Genomic DNA, 10,589 nt, shown 5'->3' with positions numbered 1-10,589 from the left:
ACAACCCGGGAATCATTGTTGTGTATACTTTTTTGGCTTTAATTGAATGCAAAAAAAAAGTTCAGAAGAAGTAGCACCAGAAAATAAATGAAAGAAAAGGTCTATTGAATAGTACTAAATAAATTTCTGCTGTACAGAAAAAAGTCCTTCCGTATGCTTGTTTACTTGCTTGTTTTACTGCAGTAAACACTATTTGAATTATGCTACTATATGAGGATTGAGAATTAATTTAATTTAACATTCTTCGGTCATATTAATATGTTGGGTTAGAAAGGAAGAATACAATGTTGACATTGAAATCATATAATATACTCGCTTTAAGTAAAAAAAAGATCATTTCCCCTTCTACTTCATCTTTCGTCTTCAATTTATTGAAATCCCTGCATATGTTAAAGAAACATAAAACACATTTTTTTACATAAAATACATTATTTATATTTTGACTGTTTAGAAATAATTTTGTTTTTCGGTGGACAACAACTTCGCATATGCCATTCAGTTATTCGTTTCTTAGCAGGGTCTAGATAAAATCATGAATGTCACACTGCTGTAAATAGACACATGTAAAGATATATAAAGTATATGTTTTTATGCAAGTGATTTAAAGATGTCCAACAATTTATAATAAAATTTATCCTGATATTCAAACATTGATTTTACTTTAAACGAAGTTACTTTCATCTATTCAAGATATTTTTTAAGATAGAAATTTTAAATATTGTTAATTTTAAAAGTGAACAACCATTAAAATTGATATTAAAATGTTTGTAAACAAGACTAGTGGTTGCTATATCCATCGCCTAAATCTTAAAACAATGGTATTGGTTCATTTCTCTAAATACGAATTACCTTTTGGGAGCTGAGTTGTTCCCTTAAAATGTGCAGGCTTTTATTTCTAATCATTATGCAAACTTAAATAGACATCTTTTAAGCTTTTGCCCGCAAATTAGGTAGCACCTATATTCAGATTAGTAGTAGCTTCTTATTTGTAAATATAGGATATGGCACGAGTTGTCATATCATACCATATTTTATTAAACGAGTTCAGGAATTTTGTTAGTAAGCGAGCCTTTGGCAAGCTTACCAAAGAATTTCCAGGACGAGTTTAATAAAATATGGCATGATATGACAACGAGTGCAAGATCTTTTTATCACATGCTTTTAAATGAGCAAATTAAATAAATATTTACGCAAACATAATAATAAATCCCGAATGTTGTTTAAATTTCGTGACGTCATTTGACGTTGCAACGGCATTTCATCAAAATAACAAAATGCGATTGGTCAATAAACGAAAACTAAGCCAATGAAAACGCTTACAAATGTTGCATTACACATGTGTAATATAAAAAAATATGTAATGGTTGTATTACATGGGAAACATGGTATAGCATGTGATAAAAGTCATAACTTGTTTTTCGAGACATCAAGGTTTGTTAACTTAGAAATGTTGAATAGCTTTTTTGAATTAATTTTATTTGGCACATATTAACTGAAAAGGAAGCGGATTTTTGCGAATCTTAAAGCTTACTCTGAAGTGTCTCTAGATTTATTAAATTATTACAAAAACTGAATTGTTTCAACTTTTCCCCCTGCCCCTTTCCAGCAGCAGTCTGTACTACTGTGCCTTTTGAAAATGTGTTACCGTTGATATTCGATGTTAAGAAACTCAGGTTATAAACCGCCAGCAATATGAATTTTAAACACAAATCCATATAATTGATATAAATAGCGTAAATAATGCGATGGTGATGATAGCATTTTCTTTTCAGCTAATGATTAAGGAAAAGCTTGTTAATGGTGCAATGCGAAAGTCCGCAACTGTCCAAAATCCCCTACCCTCTCCAAATATAACATTTAAGTTTTCTTCGCCTGTTTAAACATTAAAGATCGTAGTAGTAGTAGTAGTAGAAGAAGTAGTAGTAGTAGTTGTTGTTGTTATAGTGGTAATCATTATCATTTCTTCGTATCTTTATCAAGCACCGTCTTCTCTTACCCTATCAACATGGCTACGCCCGTGATATCTACTCACGGTAGAGCTGTAACGATTCACCCATCATTCGATTCGATTCGATTTCGATACCAAATGGTCCGATTCGATTATTTTCGATTCGATTAAAATAAAACTAATTGCTGCTTATTTCATGTTTGGTTTGTCCAAGGCATAATTTAATATGTTTGGTATTTGTTATTACTTATAAAATCATTATGAAGTACATTTAAAGTGTTTAATTTTTTAAATAAAATTTAAAAACGCAACATTGTTTTATAAGTAACACATTTATTGAACAAAACTTATTTTTGAGTTCTTCTTAAATAACATTAAATGCACAATGTTCACGTGCGTTTAACAGAAAAAACACACACACAAACATGTAAGTATATAAGCTAATTTCAGTTGACTTCTTAACAGAATGCACATAGTTTAGTAAAATAACCAACTGACTGATTTCAACTTACGTCAACAAAACGCATTTTGCAAGTTGACTTTGCATCAGAACCTTCGCGAACCCGAAATGTTCCCATACTTTTGATTTAAATTTTGACGGTGTGTCTTTCTTATGGTTTAAGAAGCCATTTTACCGGCTTATGTAATGCTCAGCAAATTATTAATTCATTCATTGGATGCCATAGTGGGTATTGACCAAACACAAGACGTATTACAAATGGCAAGAAAGTTTAGACGACGGATTTGGAAAGTAAGGTTTAAAATGCGGATAAACCAGGTTGCAGTGAATCGAATCGAAATTGCCCGTATTGGTATCGAAATCGTATCGGCGGTGTTGAACCGGTTTTTCGATGCATCGAACCGAATCGTTACAGCTCTAACTCATGGATCTATAAATATTTCATGAGACTCCGTTTTCAATCAATCAACGAAATTTCTACAAAGGGATTACCACATAATCTAAAGTCTGCATTCAACATGAAAATGCTTGGATACCATTTGTATCATTGGATAGCTTTATTGCTTTTTGGAATTTCTGCTGTGGTAAGTGATCATACTGTTTGGCTTTCGCGATACATACATTTGAATTGAATCATTCATCATATATAAACAGCAAGATGCAGTCCCAGAAGAGTTATCTTACAATCTCCTAAACTGGTGGCCGTACAAATCAAATATAAACTTGCATATCCCGACTAGTCTCCAAATCATTTTGTCTATTAGTTGCGTTCTTTTTTGCGCATAGCGTAACTGCAACGTTATCTACAAGAGAATTCAAATCGAAATAGAAGCTAGCCTTATATATATATTGTCAGCGTGTTGTTTTCTCCTTATGCTAAATGTTTCATTATAACTATTAATTACGTACATATATGCATGCAATAACGGAATATGGATTGGTTTACAAGTGTCTTTTATTTCGAAAATAATGTGGATGTTCTCACGTAAAGGGACTTAATTAAGGGGTTTTGTAATACTAAAACTTTAAACATAATTTTAAAATAATTTTAGACAATAAGAATGGCAAAACAAGAAAGCTGAATGTTTGTTTCGCCTTCATTGGGATTTGATGGATGACATAGATGAACACAAATTATTATACTTCTTCTAAAAAGGCGTTTAACATAATTAAATGGTATCGATTTTGATAATCTTATTATCCATAAGCCGAAACTTGAACATTTTCTTAGCATGGAATATACGTGTTTGAATGTAATGAACACATTATTTCGTAATATAATATGGTCATTATAGGAAAAATTCGACGTACTCGGTCACATATTTTAGTAACACAACCGATGGAAAAGAATACCGAATAGTAATGTGACATGTGTTGTTTACATTTAAAGTTATATAACTTAGGCGTAGCGATGGATACGAGTTTCCCTTGGCCCCTGACCCGGCCACGTAACTTGCGTGGACTTTGGTAGCGAAAATATTTTGGACTGCTAATCACCCTGCCTCTGATTCAAGAATTAACTGACAGAAATATGCTCACACAGTAGTCGTAAACCAGCTGACCAGGGAAAATTAAGAGTTGTTGAACTCACAACCTTGATATGGTTGAAATACGGTTAAAATATTTGATGACACTTTGTATAGAAGCCAATTATTAATGAATGTACAATTAAAATTAATGCCGCGTGGTATTAATCCGCGTCTGTGTTCTCTCAGTCCGGGATTTAACACAACGTATACAATTATGCATATGTAGATTGCTCACCAGTGAAATCTCTGGTTTCTTTTGTGTTGTCAATCTATAAGCAGTATTTTATTGTTTCTTACTACAATATTGGCATTGATTGTCAAATGTTAACGCCCCCGATGCTTTACATCACCGTTCCAAGGCGATGATTGTAGTTCAAATTATCTTCTGATATTGCTTGTTTTCTTTAATCAGGCTACCCGATTATAACATACATTTTTCATGCAAATTTAGCATGGTGCACGTGTGTATGGCTTACGAACCATTGTTAAAATATTGAACATAAAGCATTAACACGAATGCATCGCTGTCGAACCGATGATATAAGATTGTACATTTTGCAGTAAACACGCATTACTTACTGAGGAACCATTATTAAATGTTTGATCATAGAGCAGCATACGCGTATGAATGGCTGATAATTCAAAGTTAGACAAAAAGGGTCTATACTCTCTATTGCACGCTTGTATAGAACGTTGTGGTATATATAGATTGGTGTTATATCAAACTTGCTCATCTTAATTTTAGATAACGTATTGTGTTCTTTTCAGACTTCAAAGACCTGCGGACAGACGCCATGTGGAGGTATGACAACTAGTGTCTTTATGAAAAGTCGTCTGTTTGATCATACGCTGTGTTTTGCTGTTATAAATAAAGACCTTATTGAAGGTTAGGACAATAAACGTATGTTTTAAATCCGAATCTATTCAAAGTCGTCGCTTACATCACACCCGCAAACCCGATATGATGTGAAAAGTTTCCGATAAATTTCGGTAGGGTAAGTAAATTTAGTTCTATAATTGTTTAAAGGCATTTTTTAATTAAAATGTCGTTTGGTATATGCAAAGAAAGTATTATCATGAAGGTTAGAAAATTCCTGGTTATTATTATTCAGGAATTATTAAAATATGGCTATTTGAAGTCGACGATGAAGGGATTTGTCTCCTATTTAGCACTTTTTTTACAAATTTCTTCAAAGGTATGCCAGTGAAAAAGTTTTTGCACCGAAAATGATATCAACCAATGTCCCCGAGTAACATATCCGCCAGGGTTTCTTGAAAAAAAAATCGCATTGGTGGAGAAATTCGACTTTACATTCAACATGTTGATGAACAAATGATATGACCCGGGGCAGTGCCAAAGATGTCAAGATATGACAGTAATGCAGTTCATTTATAAACTTAAAAGCTCACTATTACAGCTGATTTATGAGCTTTGCATGCTTGTTCCTTGCACTGAGTCTTTTCAAACTCACTATTTGGTTACTGTTTGAAATAATTGTAGAGTAAATGATACTCTTTCGTAGAAAACAAACACATAATTTCCTGAACACTTGCACTGGACTCCCTCAATTGTTCAATCCCGGACGGACGGATGTTCTAACGAGAGGTACCTTATGGAGTTATTCCTTTGATGTTTCTTTGATCTTTTTTTTTATCCCACAAGTTTATTTTAACCCCGTTAGAGCGTTTTTTACTGAATTAACCTCATTGTGTCAAGTTGTACAGAAAACAGGACAAAAAGAACCCCTTACTGTAGCTCTGGTATGTACGGACAGACAGACAGACACTGACATAGACACACACAGAGGAGAGAAGCAGAGTGAGAGAGATTCACGACATGTGTGCGCGAGCCGTTAGTTAATAATCTACCTTTAGTTGGTTACGCGACTTGCAAACAAACTATATCGTACTGAATATTCAATACGATAAATACCTTTAATCCATGACGTGAAACTTTAAATGACTTGTAAAGTAAAACACATATTATGATGTCATTTAATAAGAATAGTGATACAGGACCAGAGCTATATAATTTAAATGCAATCTTGACGATTTTTCTCATATATATTGCTTTTATTAAAGACGTGGCCTCATAGCTTTACTTTTATCAAGTATATCAAGTTTAAGCCTGGTTAAAAATGCACCAATTTTTAACGCAGGTAAACATTCGGATGCAGAAACATTTATGTCACAGCTCACTAATTCTATATTAGGGGGAGTCCCTTGAGAAACACGTTTTACATATTAAACAAGCAAATTGTGCAAGTACAGATTTAAAACCGATTAATGATGACTAGATGAACAAAATTAGGGTGAGTCCCTGGCGAAACCATATTTGTCATAAACGAATGTTAGCGAATATTGCAAGTACAGATTAAAAATGCGATCAATGGATTAGAACATGAGGCAGACTCCTCGCGCATGAATAATTGTAATTATGTGAACATAAATTGCCCAGATATCAGCTATATATTTAATGTTATTTTAATTCGGCATTGTTATAGGGGTGGTACATTTAATGTCGTATGGTATTTGCACGCGCGAGTCCTTTAGATGAGGTAGTCCACTGTTAATATCTATCTGATCAACATTGTTCGGGAGTTGAATATCTTCTATAATTCTGAAATATAGAGAATATTTAGTTGGTTGCATTTTATTATTATGATATATCAGACGAGTCTAATATTGAGCTCGAAAAAGCGTTTTACGCTCAAATTCAAAGTACGCCCTAGTTTTAAATGTTATAATTTGCTGAAATCTGGCTGAATATATTCCTTCAAGGCTTAGGGCTTCAGCAGATAAGAACTGCGTGTTATCTATGCAAATACACATAAGAAGGAGGCTTGGATTGGGTTTTGAAAATTACTGTTTACATTTTGCATATATCATTACCAAAAAGAACGTAAAATAAACAGACATTGACACATGTGAATTGTCGGAGATGTTTGCAAAGCTGTTAACTTTAAGTCATGTATCATTGATCCAAATTTAGTTTAGATTTATAAAAATCTACCCATAATTGGAACTATTGGCAGAAAATATTAATATAAATGTTTAGATTGCATAACTGACGCATATTGCATGAATCAATTCTTTACATTTACAATGATTTTTAAACAATAAAAAAGATACAAATAAGCTGGCAATTTACTAAGCTTCAGAACGGATATAATTATGAAACCTCAAAGCTCAATGAAAATGATCTAAAATGCATCAGAGTGGGTATAAATCAGCTGTAATAGTGAGCTTTTAGTTTGTAAATGAACTGCACATATGTTACATCTTGACATCTTTGGCACTGCACCGGGTCATATCATTGTTTCATCAACATGTTGAATGTAAAGTCGAATTTCTCCACTAATACGAATCTTTTTAAGAAACCCTGGCGGATATGTTACTCGGGGACATTGGTTGATATCATTTTCGATGGAAAAAGTTTTTCACTGGCATACCTTTAAAGAAATTTGTAAATATAATGCTAAATAGGAAACAAATCCCTTCATCGTCGACTTCAAACAGCCATATTTCAATAAATCCTGAATATTAATAACTAGGATTTTTCTAACCTTCATGATAATACCTCCTTTGCATATACCAAAATATTTTTTAATTCAAAAAGGCCTTTAAACAATATAGAACTAGATTTACTTACCCTACCGAAATTCAGCAAAATTTATCGGAAACTTTTCCAAGCACGTCCAACTTTTCACATCATATCGGGTTTCCGGGAATGTATATGTGTATGGACGAAACCGATAACTTTCCTAGTTACACCATAATACAGAGATCTCATTATAAACGAGATAAGTATGATAAAACACTTATTCTGCATTTGAGAAACGATTTGTTGAAAAGGGAAACGAATACAAATTTCCATCGGCTACGTATATTTTTAATACGTATGATACAGAACATCAAATCATTATTTATTTGCTGATCCAGCCTTTGAAGATGAGCTGTAAATATTTGAAACATTGACTCATTTACGACGAACTAAATTAAACCGATGAAAATAATAGCCCTGGTCTGCTGCTGCTAATATATTTTGAAAAGGCTGTGGATTCTTTAGTTTAAACCTATTTATTTTAGCTCGATTGCGTCGAAAGCCTTAGGCTTATATAAACGCTCTCGAGTCCGTTTCCTGGGCAATTGTATCTTGGTAATTAAGTTTTCAGGATTTGTGGATTCTTTGTCATGGGCATTTGTAAATTGTACTTTATCATGTTTTAATTTCGGTTCTGACATACCAAATGGTTTAATGTATTGTTTATAGACGGAGTATCTGCGGTAACGCAATGTGGGTTTTTATCAGATAGTTTCCTATACAATATGGTTGCAGACAAGGGGATCCGCTCAGTAGCTACAGAGTCATACTGTGCGCTGACATAGTATCTATTAAACTAAGGTCAAATCCGAAAATAAAGGTAATCAAAATTAATTAATTAAAATACAAATTGTCACAATTTGCTGACGACACTTCTATACTCCTGGATTGCTCTGCAGAATCCCTCAATGAAACTTTAAATGTAATGTTACACTTCACACTATACTCAGGTTTAAAAATTATTTTTGACAACACAAAGTAGTATGAAAAGGCAAAACTAAATTTAGCTCCGAAAGTATTAAAACAAGATGGCAACTAATTTGAATCAATAAACTTTTAACATGCTAGGCCTTAAATTTCACATTGATCTTAACAAAATGATAGAACTTAATTATATGGACAAAATCGCTAAAATAAAAGCCTTATTGAAAAGTTGGTCTAGACGGATGTTTACTCCGATGGGGAGGATCCAAATTATTAAAACATAAGCATTAGCGATTCTCAAATATATTTTTGTTTCCTTGCCAAATCCACCGCATAATCTGTTGACAGAGATCAATCAATTTTTTTTTCAATTTTGTGTGGGATAGCAAACCCCGAATTAACAAAACTGTTTAACTAAAAGTATATACAGAAGGCGGTTTGAGAATGATTGATCTTTTTTCTTTTGTTAGTTCTCTAAAGTGCTCGTAGATCCGCAGGATTGCTACTGGGAATGGATAATGGATAAATATTGTGAATACGATGATCAATTTTCAAAACTTATGCAACTGTGGGAGTCACTATCCTGAAAACTTAATTACCAAGATACAAAATTATTTCTGGAAAGATGCATTGAACTCATTTGTTGAACTCAATAAAAAAAGAACCATTTAAACCCTAGTGTTTGCTTATAAATGCATTATTCTATAACCCGTACATAACAATCGGTTACATAAGTATATTTTTTAAATCATGGTAAGAAAAAGGCGTTTCATTTTGTTGGTGAAATGATGCAAAACGCTGAACTATTAACCTTTTACAGTTATGATGATTTTTGCAAAGTATTCAACTTCAATCCAAATTACCTATTTTTTTGTAGAAATTATCAACGCAGTTAAAAGATAAATGAAACGCAGAGCTCCTACGACACATGCTTTTTGAAGCCTTTTATTCCAACTAGCCTACGATCCATCTTAGCTAACACAAAGGGTACACATTGGTATATATGTATATGATGTGTTGTAATTTGCATATATTACAAATGTGGGAACAGTGGTCTAATGGTAGGACGCTGGCTTAGGGATCGAGAGGTCCCGCGTTCGAATCCCAACCTGACCACTGGAATTTCCTTGAGCAAGAAATTTATCCCACATCTGCTCCTCTCCACCCTTGTGTATAAATGGGTACCTGTGAGGAAAATAAGCCTATGTGCCGTGGCTGCATACTGCGTCAAGATGTTAATGAACGATTTATGACACAGTGATCAGGGAAAAAATGTAAAGCGCCTTTGAACGCACATATCGAGTATGAAAAGGGCCCTATATAAATGAGGTACAAAACAAATCTTTTGATTGTAACATATTCATGAACGGCAAAAAATATTTGAAACATATACAATCGTATCCCACTGTTCCTCTAGATACCATTCCCAAGTTCTGCTGTGATAAGAACATGACGAGAATAGATTCCGGTCCTTGCTGCTGCCATATCAACGGGACAACCTCCTTTTCTGATTGTCGCTCAGGCGGCAGCAGCTCGGGCGGCTTCCCATGGTGTAAGTACTCACATTCATAGTCGAGCGGTATTATGATATTACAGAAATGCGGACGTTTTCCCACGGTGTAAGGTAACGAAATCAGTCAGACGTCGTTAGAATGTCATAGTATCTAATACAGATTCAAATGATGTTATTCAGTTAAAGCATGTTCACTTTTCGTCAGATAGCACAATAGCTACAACAATTTTCCATGGTGTATAGTCCCTTTAAAGTAGGGATGGGAACGAATACTGGAAACGATATTCGAATATTCGTTTGTCATTATTCGAATATATTCGATTATTGGATTTTCAAACCTTACATTAAAATGTCCGAATTTATGACCGTCCGGAGGAAATTACTAATTGCCACAAATGCCACTATAAATCATATATTACGTGCAGCTTTGAAATAAGGATAGAGTTTTTTTTTTAAAGATCATTGATAATTACGTTTTTAATGTGTATCAATATACGTAAATGTTTTACATATATTTAATTTCATTTTCGACTGATTTTCAGCAAATATTTCGTACATATTGTATAACTATGAATTGATAATAAATCAACGATTGGTCCCTCTCCTTATAC

General features: G+C 33.5%; 1 long non-coding RNA gene across 1 annotated transcript; it reads left to right on the top strand.

Moving 5' to 3' along the window:
- The first annotated feature begins 2,829 nt into the window (after positions 1 to 2,829).
- On the top strand, positions 2,830 to 9,986 carry LOC127835295 (uncharacterized). Its single transcript, XR_008028448.1, has 3 exons — positions 2,830 to 2,992; positions 4,706 to 4,739; positions 9,883 to 9,986. It is a non-coding gene; the product is annotated as an uncharacterized LOC127835295 (long non-coding RNA).
- The last annotated feature ends 603 nt before the right edge of the window (positions 9,987 to 10,589 follow it).

The sequence above is a fragment of the Dreissena polymorpha genome, chromosome 6 (genome assembly GCF_020536995.1).
Source record: "Dreissena polymorpha isolate Duluth1 chromosome 6, UMN_Dpol_1.0, whole genome shotgun sequence".
In the NCBI taxonomy this organism is placed as follows: Eukaryota; Metazoa; Mollusca; class Bivalvia; order Myida; family Dreissenidae; genus Dreissena; species Dreissena polymorpha.
This window is presented reverse-complemented; position numbering and strand designations above follow the sequence as displayed.